This window comes from Saccopteryx leptura, chromosome 5, assembly GCF_036850995.1.
Source record: "Saccopteryx leptura isolate mSacLep1 chromosome 5, mSacLep1_pri_phased_curated, whole genome shotgun sequence".
Taxonomy (NCBI): domain Eukaryota; kingdom Metazoa; phylum Chordata; class Mammalia; order Chiroptera; family Emballonuridae; genus Saccopteryx; species Saccopteryx leptura.
Genome location: NC_089507.1, coordinates 166623760 through 166645317, shown reverse-complemented (window position 1 = coordinate 166645317; position 21558 = coordinate 166623760).

Here is a 21558-nt window from a genome sequence, read left to right as displayed (position 1 = left end):
AAGATTGAAGGCATGCAGCTCATTTTTAGGTTAGAAATAATCCTTTTTAAAACGTTCTCAGTCTTCTATGACATGTATATTTCTCTTTGGAGTTTAATCACTTCCAGAGAGCAGGCTCTTTTCAACATCTCTACCTTCTGCCTCCACTACCATCCTCCCTCCCCTCCCCCACAAAAGAAAAATTATTACCAAGGATAAGAACTTAAAAATTGCCCAAATGCCATAATTATTTCACAAGGACAAAGAGCAACAGGAAGAAGCAGCTTCATCTTCCTCTACCCCTTCCAGCCCCCGGATCCTTCTCCCATACAAAGGGGCACACACGCTCCACACCCCGAGCACATTATGAGCTGGTTGAGGGCTGGCCCCTTCCACCTGCTGCTGGCTGTGCCCTGCTAGAGGATTGATTGCAGATGGAGCATTAAACAGACACCATTCACTGAGGAGGCCTTGGCAAAGCTCAGGGAGGCTGGATTCCACTTTTAAGATAATACTGAGCCAGCGGCAGCTGTTTGGGACAGAGAGCTTGTGTGGTCTGGTGGTGTAACATGAAGACTGGATTGGGTCTGCCTCAGTCTAGAGGAGAACTCCCCCCTCTCCGCCCCAGAATATCACAGGTTCCTCCAAAGCCCTGAGATGCAACCTGAGAGACCACCTGCTAGAAGGAAACAAAGTTCCTGGGACGCAAAAGCCTCTCCAAAACCCTTACCCACTTCCCTCTGTTTTATAAACGTGTGTTGAGATTCTACGGTGTTTGAGACATTGTGCTTGGCTGTGCTGGCCAACAACCATCTCGCTCCCACCAAGAAAAGTTTTTTTAAATATCAGAATTCCACTACAATCTCAAAAAGTAAGTGTTTTTGGCTGACCCCACAAAGAGTAAGTCTGAGTTATCTTTTTCTATACCTTCTCTGACATCCTAGGGAAGATGTTAAGTTTACTTCGTTCTCTGTTTTTAAATTCTATGAGAAGAGCAATGCTTCACCTCAGGCTTCTGGGAGCTTCCAGGGACCCCGTCAGCAGCCACCACCAGGTTCCACTGTCTCTGCACAACCTCAGCTCCTAAAATCTGGGGGTAAGGGAGTGAGCACCACCCAAGCACAGCCTCTTCATGGCTAGAAGAGGCAAACATCAGAGGAAACCTAGAGATGCAGTCTTGCCGTTATTTACCCTCTCAGTGCGTATATGTGAGAGATAAATAACTCTGTCTGATAACATTAGGAAGTTAGATCATGCCCTGGCTGGAAAGCTTGGTTGGCTAAAGCACCATCCTGAAGCGTAGAGGTTGCCGGTTCGATCCCTAGTCAGGGCACATAGAATAGATCAATGTTTCTATCTCTCCCCCCCCTTCCTCTCTCATTAAAATCAATAATTTTTTTTATTTAAAAGGAAGTTAGATGACACTGAACTGAGGGTAACCACAGTACCTAACTGTAGTACAAACCCCAGCGCATGGGCCGAATTTGTCCAGAGACCTGTTCTTAGATGGCTTACAAACTAGGAACGAACTTCCTATTTTTAAATGGTTGAAAGGAAAATCAAAAGAATAATAAAACTTTGTGACACCTGAAAATTACATGAAATTTTATAGTGCCCACAAATAAAGTTTTATTGGAACATAGCCACCCCTGCCCATTTACATAGTGTGTGCCTATGGCTACTTTTGTGTTACAACAGCCACGTTGTATAGTTGTAATGGAGCACGCATGGCCCACGAAAATATTGACTATCTGACCCTCTACAGAGTTTGTTGACCTCTGTATGCAAGTAAAAGAATAATTCTGCACAAATGCAGATAAATGAGAGGGCCATATCATTTGTTTTTTAGTTAACCTAATTAAATGGCCATTTGGAGCCAAGAAGGATCTCTCATCGGTTAACCACCCAGAGTAAGAATCAACTCATGTGTCCACTTCCAGATACTGCACCTGGCAAAGAGAAGGGCCCGCCATGCTTGTCGCATTCTCAGCTTCCAGAAGGAGCAAATCACAATACCATATGGGTTCAATTTCTGTCCTAACAAGAGCTTTCATTCTTGGCCCTAGGTTTGAGCATCTGCCTCCTTCGGCACAAGCCTCTTCCTTATTATGCCGCAGGGTCAAGCCCAGAGAGACATCCATCCCGGCATGCAGGGGAGGAAGCGAGCACCGCACGTGGGATTCCACAACGTGGTATTTCTCTCCTTGTCTCCTTGGAAAAGACTGGAAGCTGCCCATCCCCATGGGACCTGTTTACCCACCATTAATCTTAAGTCTGTGGGACGAAGCTGGGAACTGTCCCCTCCCACAGCAAAGAGCTTCCAAATAAGCGACGCTAGTCTTCCAAGGGTCCCTTTCTTCCCTTTCCATTGGCAGACTGAGAAATGAGGCGGTACCCCCTGCACAGGTCAGCTGAGCATCCAAGGTGCTATGGTCAGCAAAGACCCCAGGAGCAGGAGTAAGTGGTTTCTCTTCACGGTTGACCCCATCCCACCCCCATCACCACCCGCCTCCATGTGAGATGGTGCAGAGAGAGAAATGAAGCCCCGAGCACAGCTCATAAAGCATTGCGAACCCTTCTGGGCTCCCCCACCCCAAAACAGAAATCCTCAGAATCAGTTTTCTGATATCCCAAATGGCCTTTCCCATCCCAGGCACCTCCATTCTCCTGCACTGCTGCAACATTTCCACCACGTGAGCTGCGACTCTTCACCCCACCCACCCTCCAGAGGACAGGTCCATTTTGCTTTGTGTGAAAGAGACGGTTTTGGAAAGTTTGGTGATAATCGAATCCTTTCTCCTCATTGGTATAAAATCCAGAAATGGCCTTCAAAACAATTGTTCGCTTACGGGACAAACCTCTGTTGAGCACTGAGCACATGACATGTCATCCATCTAAGGTGGGTAATACACAAGCTCTGTTTTCCAGGACCTTAAGGTGTAGTTGGGACATAATAAAGTAGAGAGACACTTGCAGTAAATCAAGTGGGGGACACAGACCCCTGGAGTAGATGGTTTGGGAGCCCAGAGGCAGAGAAGCAAATTCTGATTGGGGGCCAGAAAGGCTTCTGTCGAATGTGACACACTCTTGGAAGCTACAGTCAGAGTCCTGAGAGAGGAGTAGGGAAGGTCTGCGAGGAATAGAGGGGGGAAATGACCCAGACAGGAGAGGGGATACATGCAAAAAATTTGGCTCCTTTACTAAAAATGCGATGGTGGTGATGATGATGGCGATAATGACCTTCCTAAAGAGAGACAACATGACAAGGCAGGGAAAGTGGCAGACAGAAGTGCCCATGGGCTAAACTCTTTTACCGTCCACTGCAGACACAGCTCTGCTATGGGTCAGCTCTGGTCCAACCCAGAGTGACCAGCTGGTCTGGGCTCATTAAGGTACCCTGGCACCAACCTGTCTGTCTTTGGGGTAGACCTTAGGAGCTGCCTTCTTTGGAACAAAGTCACCACCCTGAAGCTAAATGTGTAAATTTAAACTTGATACAAGAGAAGGTGACAGAGGCTCTGGCCAGTGCCTCAGTGGTAGAGCATTGGCCTGGCGTGTGGGCGTCCCAGGTTCAATTCTCGGTCAGGGCACAGAGGAGAAATGACCATCTGCTTCTCCACCTCTCCTTTTCTTCTCTCTCTCTCTCTCTCTCTCTCTCTGCCTCCTACAGCCATGGCTCAATGGGTTTGAGCAAGTTGGCTCTGGGAGCCAAAGATGGCTCCATGGCCTTGCCTCAGGTGCTAAAATAGCTTGGTTGCCAAGCCATGGAGCAACAGCCTCAGATGGACAGAGCATCAGCCCCAGACTGGAGTTGCCGGGTGGATCCTGGTTGAGGTTCATGCAAGAGTCTGTCTCTCTGCCTCTCTGCTTCTCACTTAATAAAGAGAGAGAGAGAGAGAGAGAGTGAGAGAAGGTGCTAGAGACCTTGCAAAAGTCCTCTCACCTTGCTGGGTCTCATTTTTTCCGTTTGGGATGTGGGATGGTGACCTGTAGAATTCGGGTGGCCTCTGATTTTGGTCCGCCCCTCTGTCCCTGCCAGCCTCCAGAGCTGCTATTGTAGTGCCTGTCTGGTATCCTGACAGCCAATGCTGGGAGGAATAAAACAACACACATTCGTTTCCTGCTGTGTGGGAGGCAGGAAATGGCCCAAGCCCCTAATTGGGATGAGGTTCCTGCGGTGTGTCCAGCTGCCCACTCTTCAGCACACCCCCTCTTCCCAGGTGTCTGGGCCATAACAGCAAGCACACTTGGCTATCAGCAGCCAGAGTCCATCCACCACCACCATCTTGCCAACCGAAGCCCTGCCTCCAGGGGGCATAAAACAATATGTCGAGGGAGACAGCATTTGCTAAGCCTCTTCTGCATTCAAGAGCAGGGACAGAGCATGTCTGCATGAGCCCTGTGGTCAAGAATCCAGGCTGGAGTCTTTTAGAAGTTTCTGCTGATGCCTCCATATGTGGGGGGGGGGGGGGGGAGAGTGAGGACCTTGGAGACATCTCCCCCCTACACACACACACACACACACACACACACACGCTGTATCCAACTTCTCCACTCCCAGCCCTTCCCCTTTGCCTCCCCTTCAACCTCAAGGTCCATGAAACCGTCAGAGCCTTTGGTTGGGGGCTCCCTCGACAGTGAGACCACTCCACATCTGTGCTGATCTTCCTGACCCTCAGTGTTCCACAGGGGGAAGTGGAATGGAGGGGTCAGCATTTCCTCCAGGTTTAGACTCATGCCTATACCATCGCAGTAAAAGATTCAAGTTGGAAACCCTTTTATTTTGGGTTTATTACTGGAACTGGCCACTAGGACCCCTGCCAGTTCAGCTCTGTCTCTCCAGCTCACTGCACTCCTGCCCAGTGTGCCCCTTCGTCCTTCTCAGGTGAGAAAGGACATCGTGGTGAACCTCATCACAACACAGTGATGCCTAGAACGTGTTTGGAAATAATGAGTACAAACGGTAACTGTCACTGTTCTTGCCTTACCTTTTCCCAAGGCTTGAAGAATGCCTTCAATAAACTAAAAGGGAGGTCAAGGTGGCTGGAGTGGGAGACAGTGAAGGGGAAAGAGAGGGGCCAGAGGGTCTCAGAAGTCATGGCAAAGACTTCAGATGTCACCTCAAGCACAGTAGAACCCACTGAAGGATTTCAAGCATGAGAGAGCCATGTCATTTATGTCTATTAAAAGGATGACCCCAGCTGCCACATGGAAAAGGCAACAGAGGGTCGGAAATAAGAGACTCTAGTTTGGGGTCTCGTGCCATGGTCCAGCCAGGACACATGATGGTCTGGCCCCAAGGTGGAGGCAGAAGGGAGGGAAAGATGGCAATGAGTCAGAGACACAGTTTGGGGTACACAGGCGACACTTTCATTTTAGGGGATGTCACAGCTGTGGGAGCAGAAGGTTTCCAGAGCAGCTTCTAGGTTTCAGACTTAAGCCACTAGGCAGATGGTGGTGTTGTTTGCTAGGACAGGATTATTTGTCTGGGCTGGACTGGAGACCAATATACCGCCGTCTCTATGCAAAACTGAACTCCAAGTTCCAAGACACAGACCTAGCAACGGATGATCAGAGCAGGGCTCATAGAAAAATAGCAAATAGGCTGCCCTTTTATCATTGTATTAATATCAGGTATTGCCGAACAAGGCTTGTTCTTTATATAAGCACCTGGGTCTCAGATTGTTCACATCCTTAAGAATCAAAACAAAACAGAACAAAAAAAACTTCCTATTTTGTTTTGTTTTGTTCCTACTTCTTGCTGACTAGAACTAAATGCTGCCATATGCCCAGAAAATGTTCAATGTTTGCACGGTTGTTGTTTTTTTTTAATTTAGTTTTAGCTGGTTGAGGAGGCACAGAGCCTCAGCTAAGGAACCCTATAATCTGCACTTTATGAATAACCATGTAATTGAGCAATTGCCGTAATCGCTGAGGGCTGCTGTGTGGACGGTAAGCTTTGGGATTTTATTCCAGATTTTTTTTCTGGAATGCCAGGAAAGGGAATACTCGAATTGAGTCTCAGGCCCCAGTGTCCTCTCTGCAGGAGTAAGGAAGCTGAGGACAGGGCCACGGTGAGCCAGGTGAATCCTGCACCTGGCTTGGAAGCATTTCCCAGAATGATCTTCTGTTTTGTTTTCATTGAAAAATCTTAGGAACAGCTACATCTGCACAGAGTCTACTTGAGTGCTTAAAAAGGTCTTTTTAGAACTCTCTGCCATGCTGATTACTGTTTACAGAGTGTCCTGTGTCCCAGCACATCACCTCAGCCCCATAGACTGAGATATCAACACCAGAGGTGATATTACTACCCGCCATTTTTCAGCTGTGCAAGCAGGCTATTGGTTGTCCTGTAAAAGGTCAGGCTGTTAGTAAGTCATGGTGGTAGAACTTGAAACCCATCTAATGCTCAAGAAGATAAAGCTCCCCCATTTTATCCTAAAGTTGTTGGTCTGGGAGTAAAGTGCAGAGATGTTCTACTGCCCTAAAACAATACCATCTGTGTCTGCTTCCCTCTCCCCAAGGTCTAGACTTGCCTGGAGGTCTCTAAGCTCAACTTCTTCCAAACCCACAGCATCCCATGCCTTCTGAAGTCTTTACTACCCTCTCCCACATTCCTCATCTCAGCTAATACAGATGCCATCTTCCTGGCTGTTGGAACTAAAAATTTGGGGATCAACCTTCACATCTCTCTCTCCCTCCTTCCATGTGCGTGTGCGTGTGCGTGTGCGTGTGTGTGTGTGTCCCACCTATTGGCATAGTAATTGCGTTCCTCCTCTCCATTCCCCCCCTCCACCATGTTAGCTTTCACCTTCACCATCTCTTCTCTGCATTTACAATAGACCCATAACAATTCTCCTTGTCAGAAAGATTCTTATGAAACACAAACATGATTAGTGTCTCCACATCGCAAATACCCCCCCACTGCCCCTGTAAAATAGAGCCCAAGCCCATAGCCCATCACATGGGTCCTCCCTCTCCCACGTGCCTTCTTCAAACTCCACACCCCCCACATTCGTGTTCTTCCACTCACACCAACTTCTCTTTACCATTGACTGTCCTGGATTCTTCATTCTTACCTTGGCATATATTCCCTCTGCCATGACTGCCTTTCCTGTCCTTACCACCTGGGGAACTCCTACATACCCCCAGGAATCAACTAGAAAGGTGCTTTCTCTGTGAAGTCGCAGCCCCCAACTCACAGAATTAGCGCCCTCTGTTTTGCTCCATTCTCATCATGTTCATCACAATAAATTGTGATTGTCTGTTGTCTGTCTTGAGGGCTCTGCTTTCCTAAAGAGCAGTAATTATATATTATTCATCACTGTATTCTCCCATGCCTAGTCTAATGCCTGGTCCTTAATGGCTACTCATTAAATGTCTGGCAAAGAAGTGGATGAACAGGGGGGGGGGGGAGAACACGGCAGCCAGGCTTTGGAAGATCAAGTGTGGTTTTGCACTAATGTGACAGCTCTTACAAGCAATGCTAAAGAGAGTGCAAGACTGAGGGCAAGCAGGATGCTCAAGAGCTCCAAGCACTGAAGAGGAACGTCAGCAGACTCCCTGCAGTTGGCAGGCATGTCCTTGGGCAGCACTACGTGTTCTGTGTAATTGAGGCAGCTCTGCCCACCTTGTAAATCACAGTCTGAAAACAGCCACGTTGCAGCAGGCTTGCAGGGAAACAGAAGAGGGATTTGCTTGGAGGCCTTCCCCTACCAGGCTTGGCAAATCATTCCCCAGTTCTCATTCTATTTTAATAGGAATATATTGCACATGTATGGGGTACCTGGCATTTGCTCTACACTCTCATGAAATTTTATTTTAAGTATTAGATGTTCTCTCTCTACTCAGGAGACTGCAATGTCACTGGAAAAGCTAATATATACACATGGAATTATTAGAAGTCGCTAGACCATATAAGATCGATGTTAGATTGTATGAAATTAGGTGGGTGTAAAGAAGCACCTAGGGAAGGGGTGGATGGATGGATGGATGGATGGATGGATGGATGGATGGATGGATGGATGGATGGATGGATGGATATTATGGGTGAGCAAACAGACAACTAAACATTCTCTGAACATGTGATCGCTTTAATCAATCAAGATGCATGAAAAAATTTATGCTTCCAGGTGCCAATCTTTCAACACTTTAAGCAGCACAATAATTTAGCCCAATTTAAAATAGTCAATATTTCTTTAAGGAATGACACTGATGAATAAGAGCTGAGAATTTTTGGAAGGTTGCAAGTATTGGTATTTTTTGGTCCCCAGATGATACCTTCTTTGCCTGCACAAAATGCTAGTCCTGACAGGAAGTACCAGCAACTCCTCACCACTTAGGAATGAAAATGAGAGGCAAACAGGAAACCGTGTTTATTTTTTAACACAACTCAGCCAAACTCCCACACCTATGGTGTGCATTTCCTCTGCTGGGTGTTGTAAAGTACAAGTAAAAAGGATGCTTCCCTCCTCCCTTTCTCCCAAGAAGCCGTCTATGGCCACCCAACTGGGTACAGAGAGTGTAAAAGTTTGCAGGAGTACAGCTAGGAACAGGTGCAGGACAAAGTGCTCCGTCCTCCACCCAGGATTCTCAAGAGGGTCGTTTTGAAACTCTCCCTAACAAGAAGCCATGTAGCTATTTAGCAATGGCCATGCTGGTAGGGACAAGGTAGCATTCAATGAAAAGCCCTAACAGAACATGAGTGAGTCACAGGGTAGACAAGCTGCTGTGGAAAACTGTTCAGTAATGAAGTGACTTGGAAGAAAACAATAGGACCGTTAAACCCATGGGATGCACTACTTGTTTCTGAGCCTCGCTCATCAGGCTGGTAACGTTCACCTTCAAAAAATGACTTTGCCCATGAGTCCTGCTGTGTCCTTTATCCCATAGAGACTCCTCAAGAGAAGTGGAAACGTTAGTACCTGTTCTAATTTAGACTGTTTTTTAAACTTCATTTAAATTACTATCATCATGCCCAGTCTTCCATAATGATGCACCTTGGTAGACCAAAATGTCTCGGAGGTGCAGGCCCTTAATAAGGATCTTAGTCCAAGAGATATAATTTGGCCAGTTTGGCATTCGCCAGCTCATCTGGGCCTTGTCCCTACTTGCACTGAACTACTCTCGCCCCTTTAGGAAGCATCTGCATGATTCTTTTCCATCTTTTCATGGTCTCGGCCCCTGGCTGTGTCTTTCTGCTTGGTTCTGTCTGTCCATTCTTTACATAGCAATGACATCATAATCAAACACTTACAGGAAGATTGGAGAATCAGCCTTATTCATATCCACATGGATAAATATCATCATTAAGGTTGACCAGTTGAAAACAAAGTTGTTTTAAAAGGTAATTGCTCTCCATCTCACACCCAGTAGGATGGCTACTATTGAAAAAAAATAAGATAAATGGAGCAAAGACCCTGGCTGGGTAGCTCAGTTGGTTAGAGCATCATCCTAACACAGCAAGTTTGTGGGTTTGATCCCCAGTCAGGGCACATACAAGAGTCAACCAATGAAAGCGTAAATAAGTAGAACAATAAATCAGTGTTTCTCTCTCTCTCCCTTCTTCTCTCTCTAAAATCAATCAATAAAAATATTTTAATATAATAATAAAAAAGACAATAACAAATGTTGGCAAGAATGCCGAGAAACTTCAACTTTAGTGAATTTCTGGTGGGAATGTAAAATGGTACAGCCACTGTGGGAAATGGTATGGTGGTTCCTCAAAAAAATAAAAATAGGCCTGACCTGTGGTGGCACAGTGGATAAAGCATTGACTTGGAATGCTGAGGTTGCCAGTCCAAAACCCCAGGCTTGCTCTGCCAAGGCACATATAGGAAGCAACTAAGAGTTGATGCTTCCTGCTCCTCCCTCCATCTGTCTCTCTTTCTCTTCTCTCTAAAAATCAATAATAAATAAAATCTTTAATTAAATGAATTTTTAAAAATCTTTAAAATAATAATAATAACAAATAAACATAGAATCACTGTATGATTCATCAATCCCACTTCTCGGTATATACCAAAAAGAGCTGAAATCAGTGTCTTAAAGAGATATGTAGATATGTTCAGAGCTGCATTAGTCACAGTAGCTAAATTGGAGAAGCAACCCAAGTGTCTCTGGGTAGATGAATCGATGAGAAAATGTGGAATATAAAACACCATGGACTATCATTCAAACTTAACTTAAAAAGAGAAGAAACTGTAACATGGATGGACTTTGAGGAGATCATGCTAAGTAAAATAATTAGTTATTAAAAAAAATGTGGAGTGATTCCACTTATATGATGTCCCTTAGAGTAGTAAAAATTAGAGAGACAAAAAGTGGAATGGTGGTTGCCAGGGGCCAGGTGGAAGGAGTGGAGAGTGATTGTTTAATTGGGACAGAACTTTAGTTTTACAAGATGAAGAGAATTCTGGAGATGGATGGTAGTGATGGTTACACAATGATGTGAACGCATATAATGATACTAAACTGTATATGTAAAAATGGTTAATATGGTAAATTTTATATTATATGTATTTTACCACAATACAAATATTTTAATGTAGTTGCCTCGAGTTTTTGCACATATTGGAGAAACTAAATCATTTTGACCTTTTTTCTCAGTACAAAGGAGGTGAAAACTCTTCAGCAGAGGAGAGGGGCCTATGAGCCACAGGCCATGCTCTGTATCTGCAGCAGTAAGCATCTGATCCTGGAGGGGAGGGTCCTGGTGGCATATTTCAGTGTCTTCTGCACCCTCTTTTACCCACCTTCTCTGCATTGCAGTGCATATCTAATGCTGGGTGATCCTGGGGAGTAGAGTACAAAGACCCAGTTGACTATGGTTGACCTTGCCAGCCAATTGCTCAGACTCATTTTCACTAGAATGTAAAATAATTGGGGAGGGGAAGGGTGATAGATAAAATGGCTTCTCAGCTGCCATCTTGGGAACAACGCAGGCCCAAAGAAGAAGAACCGGCTTATTTAGTAACCCAGCCCCAACCTCTCTTGCTGATAGGGAAGGTTGAGTCAAGGTGCAAACAATTTTGAAAAACTGTGGTGCCACTCTATTCCACAAAGGAAAACTGTCTTGCACCAGCAGATGCAGCAACATTAGCCACTTTTGCCCCAGACCCTTTGATTAATCTATATAACCTTCGCCCTATCCCTTCCTCGGGGCTGACACCCTTTGCTGGTCTCAGCCTGCTTGCACCCAGGCATTTTTAAAATAAATTTTCCTTTTTGAACACACTAGGCTTGTGTTTTCAGCTCATCCCATAGTTTCTGCCTTTCAAGGTGATCTAAAAAGCAGAGATGTAATTTGTTGAAATTAGACTCAGAGGAGGAAAGGAGTCAACACCAATAAAAGTGAAATATAGGTACAGCCTACGCCTTTGGCGCCACCTGAACCTCCCTGCTCTGTCCTGCCCCTCTGCACCCCCTTGGTCAGGGGGAGTAAAATGACCCATTTCTTCATTTATTATTATTGACTAGAATCCTAGTCTTTCCCAGACATGGTGCTCAGAGATAGAGGCACAGTATCCAAACAGACAGGACCCCAGCGTTCATAGTGCTTCCTGTCTAGTGGGGGACAAGGGTAAGTACTACAGTGGAGTGATGAGGTGCTGTGACAGACAGATGCAAGGGAAGGGACTGCAACACCAATATCAGGCATGACTTTCAGGGTGACATGGCAGGGCTGGGAAGGGGGTGGGCAGAAAACAGGGTAACGAGTGAGAAGAAAGGAAGAGGGCACTGCTCACAAGCAGAGGAAGCAGAGGTTGTCAGCTCATATCATTTATTAGCCTTCTACAGGAAAATAAGTTGGATGTTGTGGGCCATGAGATGATAACACAATATGACAAGTGTGTATTGTAGCTGTCATTGTTTCTGTTGTTGTTTATTACATCATTCAGACATCCATGTAACATACACACACAACTGCCAATGTCTGCATTCCAGCTTCAAATTTTCTTTTCTCCCTTGTGTGTGGCATTGACTGACAGATTAGAGCAATTAATACTGGGGTATAATAAGAGATCAATCTACCATCCCTATTAGCACTATTGTTGGGCAGATAAAATATAAATATATTATGCTCACTTTGTTAAAGATGGCACTGCTCATGTGGGAGCCCATTGCCCAGGTGATATTAATGTGTGCTGGGGAAGGGCTGTGGGCAGGCAGGATCCTTGTAGCCTGGGGCTTGGTTTTAGGGCTAAACCTTTCCCACCCTTTTTGATGTGGGGTGGTGCACTCTCATGAGGAATCCCATTATGCCTCAGATAAGTGACTTTGTATCAGAGACTTCCTTATTTGTATATTGGATTAAAGGTTTTGATTTCTATACTATAAAATGGGGGCAGACCGGGAGCTTGCTCTCTCAGTTCCTGCGATTAGCATTAGAGAGGAGAGCAGAGAAAGGCCATGTGGAGGAGGCCAGGAAAAGCAGCCAAGATGGCGGAGTACTGAAGGAGAAGCCAGTTAGTGCAGAGTTTGTGCAGGAAGAATGATGGAGATGGGGAACAGAGTTGAATAAGTCTGGTGAGCTAGAAACCTTTGATTCTAGGAAACTCAGATAAGTCAGTAGCTTTGTGAGCGCTGAATGAGTGGGTTTTGGAGCCCAGTGTGTGTTTTTACTTGTCTGCCGGGTGCAAGCTAGGATTAAAGATAATGGCCCACCAGTTCGTGGCTCTGTTGTTTCATTACCGTCTGTCCGAATCCAATGCAAACCTGCATGGGCCGGGCTGCTGTGATGATGGCAGTGGATACTGGCCATATGGTAGCCCTGGCTACTGGTTTTGCAACTATCAGTGTAAGAAACTTCCAAACCTGTAAGAATTTTTTATAAGTTTATTTGAGCTAAACTGACAACAATTGCTGGGAAGCAAAGTCTCAAACAGATTGAGAAAAATGCTCTGGAAAATGGCACTTTCATCACTTATTTTATACATCAGAATCAAAGGGAAAGATGTAAAGGGGTTACATGAAATTGATTGTTGATAGATTAAGGACGTGGGAGAAAGCAAAGCAGGGTTATGAAGAAGGGAATCTCTGGGATTGGATAAAAAGTAAAAATGCATATACTGAAATTTCTTTTACATAGGCAGGAATAGGATAGTTAAGTTAATTAACATGATAATAACATAAGGCGAGGTTGTTTTCTGTTCTGGTGGGACACTTATCCTGAGGGGGTGGAAAAGAAGATTAACCTTACAATGCAAAGGCATGTATGTAATCAGGTACCTTATTGTAGATGCAAAGACAACAGGCTCAATTAAGGTAAGCACTGACCTTTGTTAGAGGAAAATACCTCCCTAGGACATGACTACGCACCATGAACTGCTTTTAGTTAAAAAGTTTTCATTTCAGACCATCCTGTGTGGTTGCTTTAGGTCTCTGGGTTTGCAAGACCACCATGCAGGCTTTCCCTGAGCTTGTCAGGTTCAGCACATGGCTCCTTTTTCATGCATTGCACCTCTAACTTGAAGACTCTCAATCTTAATACCTTCTTGTAAGGCCAGTGGCCATGGCCAGGGCCACCATCAGAGCAGCCCAGCCCATGCAGGTTCACATTGGATTCGGACAGTCAGTAAAGAAACAACGGAGCCAAGAACTGATGGGCTGTCATCTTTAATTCTAGCTTGCACCCGGCGGGCAAGTAAAACATACACTGGGCTCCAAAACCCACTCACATTCAGTGCTCACAAAGCTACTGACTTATCCGAGTTTCCTAGAATCAAAGGTTTCTAGCTCACCAGACTTATTCACCTCTGTTCCCCATCTCCTTCCTTCTCCAGCATCAAACTGCACAAACTGACCTCTCACTCAACACTCCGCCATCTTGGCTGCTTCTCCTGGCCACATGGCCTCTTTCTGCTCTCCTCTCTCTGCTCTCTCATGCTAATCATCCCAGGAACCAAGAGCGCAAGCTCCCGCTCCGTCCCCATTTTATAGTGTAGAAATCCAAACCCTTAATCCAATATACAAAATAGGGAAGTCTCTAATACAAAGTCACTTCTCTGAAGCATGATTAGATTGTACCACCCCACATCAAAACGGGTGGGAAAGGCTTAATCCCAAAACCAAGCCCCAGGCTACAAGGATTCTGCCTGCCCACAGAGACACACATTAATATCACCTGGGCAACGGCCTCCACGTGGGCAGTGCCACTTTAACAAAGTGAGCATAATACATTTTATCTGCCCAACACTTCTACCAGGTAGAATTGAGAGGGAGAGTGTTGGGTAAACAAGTATGTTGCAGGTGTGTTGGGCTTGCTCGTTTGTACTTTGCCTGATTGGTGCATGAGCACAGGGCCACATGTGTAGAGTCTATGTAAGGCTGCAGGTACTCGCCCTCAGGGCAGCAGATTGTAGATTACAGGTTGCCTGCCGCCATTGGGAATGGCCATATTTAGGTCCAGTAGTCACAGCCGTCATGGCCATGCACATTCAGGTTCCCATTGAATTCAGGCAGACTGTAAAGAAATAGTAGAGCCAAAAATGGTGAGCCATTCCTTTATTAAAGTCTCACACCAGCCGGTGAGCAAACACACAAGGAAAACACTTTCCTTTCACTCAGGGCTCCCAAAGCCACTGATGCATTCTCTGGTTCCACAACCAGGAGAATCTTCTCGGGTTCCTCCTAGAATCAAAGGCCTGGCCAGTCTCAGTAGGGCTCTCAAGGTCCCTCAGCTCTGGTCCCCCATCTGTACACCTTCTCTTTCCCTGCCAACATGGCTTCTTCTTCAGCACTCTGTATTCTCTCTGCTCTCACTCTGCAAACATGGCTTCTTCCTCCTTCTCCTTCTTCTCTCCCTGTGAAACTGGCTGGGGCCACAAAGCCCCCTCCTCCAGCAAACATTAGCAAAACAATGGTCCTTCCCAAGCAAGAAGTATCAATAATTTGCAATTTCACAGACCACATAAACATGGTGCTGCCCAGCCCTCAATGCAAACTATAAGTGAGCAAACATAAAAATCATATTTTACAAACTCATTTGCCCAGCACCATTGTTTTCTGTTGTTTGCCAGAAAAAGGGTTTTTCCCCCAACCTGTTTTTGCCCTTGAGTCCTGAGAGAGAGAGAGAGAGAGAGAAAGAGAGAGAGAGAGAGAGAGAGAGAATTGGTTCTCCCTGCCTGCTTGCTCATTCGCCATTGCAAGACTCTAATAAATGGAATGGCCCACCATCCTCCAGCTCCACAGTTCCTTTACTGTCTGCCCAAATCCAGTATGAACTTGCATGGCCACGGCACCAGGCCTTACAGGGAGATTTTTTGTACCTATATCTCTTGATTCTCCTTTTTAGAGTGCAGGGATCCTCGGGTTACAAACAGTTCTGTTCCTACAACAGTGACATAACCCAAATTTTGGTGTAAGTCGAACCACACCCTAACCTAAGTCACTTACCTATCCTAACGCAGTTGTAAAATCATAATCTTTCTAGAACATAAAAATACAACTAAGCCCAGAAAAAGGAAAAGGCCATAAATATACTGTACTGTACACTTGTTATAGTAAACTTCTTATTGAATAAGTTCCAAAGAGAGATGTAAACATGTATTGACCAGGAGTGAAGATGGGAACATATTTTGACCAGGAGTTGATCAATGTGGCTGTTGTGGGCTGATAGTGTGGATGTTTGAAAATGATAAAAGCAAAACCAAAAATGCATGTAAACATGTTATTGAACCTGTAACTTGTTATTGAACAAGACTTAAACAGGTGTGGTGGCCGGCTCATAAATATCTAAGGGCCCTGACCTGTGGTGGTGCAGTGGATAAAGCGTCGACCTGGAAATGCTGAGGTCGCCGGTTCAAAACCCTGGGCTTGCCTGGTCAAGGCACATATGGGAGTTGATGCTTCCAGCTCCTCCCCCCCTTCTCTCTCTCTCTGTCTCTCTCTTCTCTCTTTCTCTCCTCTCTAAAATGAATAAATAAAATAAAAATTTAAAATATATATATATATATATATCTAAGGTGCTGAAGCTTTGAGACCCTTCCTCTCTCCTTCTGCTGCTGCCCCCTGCTGGTGTCTAAACAGCACAGATGACTGGAGACGTCATCCCACTGAGCAAGGTGGTTCGGAGCCCCATCCAAGCTGAACCTGGGATGAGCTGACCACTTGTCTGGACTGAGTGAATTAAGGCCTATGTGTCTTTGACCTTGCATTTTGTCTCTATCTCTAAGTTGAACTGAATTCTCCTAACACGTCATAAACCCTGTTCACCAGCCAAGAACATATTCTCCCAGAGGGTTACTACGGCAACACTGTACTGTAGTAGCAGAAAAAAATGACAAAAAAATGAGTTTAAAAAAAATCCCTTACCTTTACTCCTGTGGTTGGCTTGCACCCTGGAAAGGAGCATTGCAAGGTGGGAGAGAGTGACCTATTGGGAGGAGGAAGCTGGAGAGGCAGGAGAACCTGCAGAAGGTGCTGGAGATACTGGGTCAGGTGAATCAAGATTGCCTAAGGAACAGGCAGGAGATGCTGGAGATGATTCTACCCGTACTACAGATATTTCATCTCAAGAAGCAGCTGATGTAGAGGGTACAGGATCTGTTGCCCACGTAGTCCGTAAGTATGACACTAATGGCATAAGCCAAAACACTCAAGTCTCAATTTTTTAAAGTTTTTATGAGATTGAGCGTTGTAAACTTGAAACATTATATGTCGAGGTTGTCGTAACCTGAGGACCTCCTGCACCTGCCACCACCCCGTAGCTAGTCTACAGAGAAAAATCAGCAATAGATATTTACTGAGGATCCCCACCCATCTTCACCTTCAAGAGAAAGATCCTCAAATGAAAAGTGTGCACAAAAACCTTCCAGGATTCCCACTGTGGAAACAGAGGGCCTCCAGCACGTGACCCCAGACCCAGAAACCCAGGGAGAGGCTGCCAGATTTGGGAAAAGAAAGAGAGAAACCTGAGTTCAAGCCCCCACCCTGTGCAGTTCCGCCACACACAGAGCGGTCACCTTGGGCACCGGTCACTTTCCCGGTCTGAGGCCTCTATTTTTTCTTCTGCAAAATGAGAAGGCTGCTTGCAATGATTCTCCTCTGGGTTCCTCTCTGGGTCTGGAACTCATTCATTTAAAAGGTAGTCTAGGATCTCCGGATTCTGGAAACACCTACATGGCCTGGAAGGGGCTTGGCGTTTCCAGAGCCAGCATCCTGCATGTAAAGATGTCAACCGGCCACCGACGTAGGAACAGAGAACAACCAACGTGCGCATCACTCACTGCTTACCCACATTCCATCACTCCACTCGTTTGTCTCCGAGCTGGAGCCATTCTCGGGGCTCACCTCCCTGGGCTCCTGGCTCAGGTGGAGAATGTAGCTTCTGGAAAGCGAACAGCTGTGGCCTTCAGGAGGGCTTGCCAGCTGTTTATTGTTGTTTTCCCCTCTCTCCTTCCATTCTAGGCTGGCTGGGCTCTCTTTATTTCTTCCTCTCCCCACCCTTGAAGTTGCCAACACCATTTACTCAAAAGGCATGTCGCTCCTTTCTTACCACTGTCCCGTCCAGAGGTTAAAATATACAGATAAATATTTGGTTAGTCAAGATGACTAACTCCTCTTGTGAGTGCTTTGCCACGTGCCTTTTGGTCCCCTGGATGCTGACATCATATCTCAAACCAAAGGAAATGCTGAAGGAAGACAATGACAGGCAGGACTTGAACCTTAACTACTGTTTCCTTTGGCCGGATGGGTCTGCCCTTAATTCCACTGCCCTACTAATTGGTAGGTCACTGCTGTTATGGACTCACTGGCATTTGGGCCTGGTCTGGTCTTGATTTAAGAGAAGGACATAGGGCACAAATCTTTATGGGCAAAGATAATTGCAATGGGGTGGGTTTTTCCTAACCAAAGTCTTTTCCTTCTGGCCACTGGATTCAAGGGGACTGCATCTCACCAGTCTCTGCCACACTCGTCTCCCCAGAGTGGGCGTTCAGGTCCTTGCTCTCTGGGAAACTAATCTTTGCATTTCTCTTCTTCCACCTTCCATTAGGTATCTCCTGAGGCTTAAAAAAAGTTTTCCTTTAGAAGAACAAATTGAAATTGTCTAGATAAAGGACTTTGTACTTGTGCATCTGAAGTCTAATTTTCCAATTTATAAATGGACGGATAAATTGGTCTATTATTTCTATGTGTACTTACATTGTGAAGCAGCCAGAGTCAGGCACACCTTGTAAGTTCTTTTTGTACATAATGATAGCTGCTAAAAAATAGGGAGGGGGAAGAATTAGCTTCTCTCAGAACCTTTCTGGCAGATTATAAAGAAAGACGAACTCAGACCAACGTCTTCCTATTACATGAACATTTATTCAACATTTATTAGCAAGCAGACACAGACAGGTCATGCAATTGGTTCCATAGATTCAAACGGATTCCCAGTTCTCTGTCTTCTAGGAGCTATGAACACCACCTTTATTGGAGAGGCTTAGTCAGAGGTTGAATAAGAATTATTTGCTGACCCTGCCCAGGGCCCATTCTAATAGTATGGGCTACACCTTGCAAGCTCTTCATACCATGGTCTTAAAAGGTAAGCGGTGTCTTCAAAACATTTTAGCTGAACACAAAACCTGAATACCTTCCTTTCTCCAAAGAGAGCTCATGTCTAACAGGCATCATGCTAGACAAAATGCTATTATCATCACCAATTAAAGTCATTCTAATGTCCCTCTATTACCTAGCAATTTCTGCTGTTCCCAGCCACCTAGCCTGTAAGATCCCATTACAGAAGCCCTGGAAAAGTAATACAGCATCGGAAAGGACACACTCAGTTATTGGCTCCATGGATCTGGAGCTTGGAAGACAGATTGGGGCAAATGCATGGAGTGCCAGTTAATGACAGAGATAGTAACTAAAGGGAAAGGATGAGGTCACCCAGGAAAGAGTTGTAGAGTGAGGAAAGAGCATGTAGGACAGAGCTACACGGAAGACCAATACTCCTGGCCAGGGAAAGACTGGCCTGCCCAGGACAAGGAGTTTGGAAAAGTGTAATGGCAGTAGCCGAGACCAGGCAGGTCCACATTGGATTCGGGCAGATAGTAGAAAAACTGTGGAGCCAGAAAGGGTTGGGCCATTCTGTTTAATAGAGTCTCACAACAACGGACAAGCACACAGGCAGGGGAAATTGTTTCTCAGGTAAACAAACAGCAAAATGCCCCCTCACAGTGGCGGGCAGGCAATCCACCATCCACAAATCTCCCGGAGCACAAGCGGCCATAGCCTTACATAGGCCACACACACGTGGTGCTGCCACACACCCACATACCAATCAGGCAAAGTGCTCGCAGCCCGTAACCCACAAGCAAGCCTAACACAGCTGCCTCAGAAAATGTAAAGAGGAAAAAATGGCCCTTAACTTGTTAGACTCGCTCCAGGAGGGAATCTACTTTGGGAAACTGGCCAGGTGGCCGTGAACGTAGGAGAAGGATGAAGCCAGGGTAGGGTTGAGATGGGGGAGCTCAGGAAAGCAGGTGAAGAGCGTGAGATCAGGGCCTAGGCGTGACGTGTGGGGGACTGTGGAAATAACTAGAGCATCCAGGAGGCCGAGGTGTGCAGGGGCAGGTACGGTGGAAGCGACAGGCTGAGAAGTAGAGGACGGGGCTGACAATCAAGCATCATGGTATCACTGTCTTAGGACGTATGGCATCCTGCCAAGCCTGTCACCGCAGTCCACGGTCACAAAGAGCAAATCGGAGCAAGCCCAGGGCATCCATATTAGTCATTCTTTTTCCCAAGGCAGACCTTGAACTTAAAGGGGTGAATGATGCCTTAGAAGTATAGCTATTTTTGGACTTGCCTGGCGAGGCCCCTAACTCTGATAGGTCCTCACTCTCTTCAAGAAGAAATTCCTTTGATTTGATGAAATTGGATTCCCTGGAGTCATTTGTTTTAACAAGCCCACGCAGATGGGAGAGTTTTGCTTTCTTCTATTATAGCCTATAAAACGCTAATGAACCAAGCTCTTACAGTCTCTTAGCTACCTTAGAAAGAGATAAAAAAAATTCTGACACAAAAATCCCTCATTGAAATTTTAATGATGACCCTATAACTTTCCCTCTGGTATCCAAAAGTAATTATGCTCCACTGGGGCAAAGAAGTCTTTGTTTTCTAATTACAGAACAGATGTTTTACTGAAGCAATTACCCCTATGCCACCCATAAAAAAAATAATGTAAAAATTTGGTCTTTGATTTAGGAAACAGCTGTGATTGTGCTAGCAACACTTATTAGGGGGAAAAAATGCATCATCATTTACATGGAACAAATGTATTTCAGAGCAGCTTTTCCTGGTTTCCCAGAATGCTGAGATTCCAGGAATAGAGAGCAAATACTTGTCATTCCTAGTTCTGCGGAAGCCAGTATTGTGGGGGAGGGGACAATACTTTATCTTGGCATAAGGGGAATTCCGTAAGCACACCTCTGCTGGATCTCGGGACCTGGATACATCAGCTCCCATAATGTCTGCCCTGTAGAGGTACTAATGACGTTCCACAGGGTGGTTGATCAGTCCTTGACTTAATATTCAACTTTGATGAGTGTGGGGAAAACAGCTGTGTTAGGCTTGCTCTCTGGTTTACTGGCTGCAAGCACTTTGCTTGATTAGTGTGTGAGTATGTGGCAGTGCCACGTATGTATAGTCTATGTAAGGCTCTGGGTGCTTATGCTCAGGGGGATTGTAAACCACAGATGCACGGATTGCCTGCCCGCCACTGTGAGGGGCCATTTTGCTGTTTGTTTGCCTGAGAAGTTTTCCTTGCCTATTTGCTCATCCACCGTTGCAATACTCTTATTAAACGGGAATGGCCCAGCGCTTTCTGGCTCCACAGTTTCTCTACTGTCTGCCCTAGTCCAGTGTGGACTGGCCTGGCCTTGGCCACCAGCATCACAGTGAACATTAACAATCCCTGGGATAGTATCACTGCCCTGCTCCAAAGACTTCCAGTGGCTTCCCTATTGCCTACTAAACTAAGCATCAGTGCTCCCCCTGGGAACTGGACAGCCTCCGTGGATGCTGGTAAGTCCTTTTCCAGCCTCAGTTCCCACTCCTCTGTGCTTCCACTGAGCTACACTACTCACCGTCTCACCAGCACACTCAGCTAGCTCTTCTGCCTCTAGTCCTCCCCACCTCAGGGTGACCTTCCCAGTGAGAGGTGGTTCCATTTTATGCAAGGAATGTGTTTCTTCCATTCCTTTATCTTTGGAACAATTATCCTGCAGCAACACACAGAGTTTGGCAAAACGTTCTCCCAACACAGAAAGCAACAAGCAATTTTGCTCTTACAAATGTGTACCCATAAGTTTTGGGGGTTTTTTTTTTCATTTTCCACATTATTGTGTCCAATTATGGAATTTTCTGTGAACCTAAGCTGTACCCACTGAAAAGTTCTAGGCTCTGATTTTTTTTTCTCAACACAAGTTCTAATGTTCTGCCAAAAGCCAACTTCTAAATTAACGATTACCGTGTACCACAACCGTGAGAGCATTCACCACATCTAACTTCCTTCCAAAATGACTAATTTTTAAGGGACATTCTTCTGTTTCAGGCTTAGCACCATGATTGTAAATGTTAAAATAATATCAT